Source organism: Arachis hypogaea, chromosome 11 (assembly GCF_003086295.3).
Source record: "Arachis hypogaea cultivar Tifrunner chromosome 11, arahy.Tifrunner.gnm2.J5K5, whole genome shotgun sequence".
Lineage (NCBI taxonomy): Eukaryota > Viridiplantae > Streptophyta > Magnoliopsida > Fabales > Fabaceae > Arachis > Arachis hypogaea.
In genome coordinates this window covers 5,947,934-5,951,567 of record NC_092046.1, presented here as the reverse complement: position 1 = coordinate 5,951,567, position 3,634 = coordinate 5,947,934, and positions in this window count along the sequence as shown.

The following is a 3,634-nucleotide window of genomic DNA, read 5'->3' as shown; positions in this document are numbered from 1 at the left end:
GTTGTTATGATTCTCCTCCCCTGACTGTTCTTGTGTTGTTCATCTCTGAACTTTGATCATTTCTTGGTTACAGACAAGTGGAAAGAGATGGTACGGGCTTTTTGTGTGGGCAAATTCTATAAATGAGGAACAGGTTGAGAAGTCAGAATCGTGTGGGATGAAGTGAAGATGAACTTTGATTGGAGGCTTCGAAGGTTGGAGGAGGATGTCCAAATGCAAAAATTGATTACCCAGATGTTAGTGTTAGCTGTGTTTGTATTGATAGTATTGTTGGTGATCCTGTGTTGTAAATGATGAATTAGTTGGTGGTTTAGGGTTCCCTGTTAGCAACAGATGTAAAAAAAAATACTTTTTGATGGAATGAAAAATGCTGTTAACTATGAAACTGTTGTTGAGATAAGTTCCATTGTTTATCAAAAAAACTGCTTCTTGATGGAATGAAAAATGCTATTAACTATGAAACTGTTGTTAAGATAAATTTCATTGTTTATGAAAAAAAAAACTGCTACTTGAATGGTAAACCACAAAGCATAGTATATTAATATAAATTTCATTGTTTATCAAAAAAGAACAAAAGATGAAGGTAAAAGGCAGCCTAGAAACCATTATGCTGCACTCTGTAGTTTCATCAAAAGCAAGGCCAAGGCATATCAAAAAGGCCTTTGGATCATAATTCACGATCTAGTCATTGTACGATGGAAAAGACTAATAACACAAAACATAAACTCCTAAGTAGATGTATCTAAAGTCTTCAGTTCTTCTTTCTTGGCGGCTTAAATCCTAGCGTTGGGATGAACTGCATCAAGTTGGCAAACTTTGAAGCTGTGGATGAAGATGCACCCTGCAAGGGGTCCACTGTTGGTGCGGTTGGCGGAAGAGAGGATCGTCTTCTTGGTGACAGCTTCGAAGGTCTTTTCTGTCCAGGATCCTATACGAGAAAAACTTGGCATTATAAACATGATTGATGCATGGAAATAATAAAAGCTTGAATATGTAAAATTTTAATTACCTTTTGAGAATCCTCTTGCTCAGAAGCAATAGGCTGAGTTATGTCGATCTCCTGGGGATTGCTTTCCAAATCTGCTTGGCCAGAATCATCTTGGGGCTGCTGAACAAGCTGCTCAGGTGCAGGATGTCCTTCATCATTTTTCTTCTTCTTAGCTGCCTCGGCAGCAGCGGTAGCGGCAGCTGCAGCTGCAGCATCAGCATCTTCCTTCTTTTTGCAGCCTCTCTTCGTATGCCCCTTTTCACCATAGAAACTGCATGTAAATGTCTCCAGCTATCTTTTTAGGTGCACACCATCTGTAGTGTTGTCCGACAGTTTTGAGTCAACCTTAGGCTTCTTAGGTCCAAAACCACTCTTCTCATCCGCATCCATCCTCCTCTTCATCTTTAGTTTTCCAGGTTTTGTCTTGATTTTAGGGGCATGTGGCCTGTTACAGTCCTTTGCTTGCTCCCACATTGGTTGCCCCAGAATTGGATTAATGTGGTGGTTATAAGTTTTCCTATATGATTCCATGGTCAGCCATCTGTGACAGAAGTCCTCTGGCTACTTATTCACACGAGAGAGGGCAGCACAAGCGTGCACACACGGAATACCTGCAGGTACCAAACATTGACATGAACATGATAATAGTTATGGTTGAAGTGACTAAAATGCATAAAGACAATTGTGTTACACAATCAACTTACCCGTTAGCATCCAAAATTGGCAGGTGCACAATCTTTTTTCTATGTCCACAACATGGTTAGTTGGATGTCCGTGCACCTCAAATTTTTCGTATCCATTATCCCCAGTCCAAATAGGCTTCCAATGTTTGGATTCTTTCCTAACCTTTTCCAGCCTGCTCTTTATAACCGGTGTGAGCTTCCCAGTGTGATTCTTTAGCTTTACCTTGTTTTTCACTATGGTGCGCATAACAAACATCCTTACCTTCTCCAACAATGTTATGATGGGTTTGGCTCGTGCATTCTTGATCTTAGAATTGAACACCTCGCATGCGTTGTTACAGATGCTATCCAACTTCGGCTTATGGCTGAATAAGCTTTTAGTCCAAGCATCCATCACTTCTCCAAATATGCCCAAGCATCTTCATTTAACCTTTTGATCTTGTCCATTCCATCCCTGAATTCTTGGTATGTTGTTGCCCTTGCACATTCCCACAAAAGCCCCCGTAGCTATAAGTCCTTCCAATTCTTGTTGAAATTTTTTCATAAATGCCAGACGCAGAAACGGTGATGCACATCAGGCATTACCTCTTTCATTGCTGATATCAGTCCTTGCCAGATTCATGCAATATTATAAACATTATACATACGTGACTATAAAAGTAATTTGCACATAAAAGTCCCTGAAATTATAATCGTGACACATAAAAGTCCATGAAATTTGATTAGTATCCCCATAATGGTCCCTACAATTCGTAGTCGTGACTTATACAAGTCCCTAACATTTATCTAGCGTGCACATAATGACTCAGGCAGTATATAACATGCTTATAGGACACCATGATAAATCAGATTTCAGCCAACAATTACAAGTTCTCCATATAAACATACAAGCATAATGAAAGCACAATTGTTAACGGCAGCAATATCCAATGAAAGCAAAATTCTCTATATAGCAGCAAACTTTGAGTTTACACACCATAATTACAAGTTCTCTATACAAGCATATAAGCATATAACAGCACAATTCTTAATGGACCATCTAACCATGAATATCCAATATAAGCATATACCTTTTGCATATCTGATATGAAGCACCAGTCATGATCTTTATAGTAACCCAAGTCCTCATGAAGTAGCTCAAGAAACCATCTCCATGTCTCTGTATTCTCCACTCTCACAACAGCCCAGGCTATGACATAGATATGGTGATTTGTATCTAACCCTATGGCTGACAAAATCTGGCCACCAAACCTTGTCTTCAAGAAAGCACCATCCAGACCAATCAACGGACGGCAGCCAGCCTTGAACCCATTTTTACAGCCGCTTAAGCATATATACATCCTATCAAAGGTAACTTCACCATATGGTTGGGGAGTGGTGCATATTTGTACAGAGGAACCGGGATTAGTCTTCAATAGCGTCATACCATAATTCCTAACCATCCTATATTACTCTTTTTCATCCCCATACACTACACTTCTAGCATCCATTAGTGCCTGGATATTGAATTCTTATTCAGTGTCAAGTCAAACCGTGTCTTGAAGTAAGTTGTAGCCTCGCAATGTCTAAAATTTGGATACTTTCTCACCTTCTTTACAAGTTTGCTGCATACTCAATTCCTGTTGACAACCCTATTTTTGTCCTCTCTTGGACAAGTGTGGTCATCGTTGAAGGTCTTAATTTGCCAACAGGTGTCTTCATGGTCTCTTGATGCATAAGCAACACATGGACACTCTTCGACCTTACACACCGCCCTGCACCTTATGTTATCATTTTTCACTAGCTTTATGCTTCTACCCTCTTGGATTGTGTATTCCCTCACAGCTTCTCTAAATTCCCATTTCGTTCCGAACTTCATGTCAACCTCAAGATGCAGCTCTCCAAACCTTGCACCCTCCCTAAACAGCGAACTTGCCTCTTCAGAATCATTTTCATCCTCCAGCTCATCTTCTGAATTTGGAGG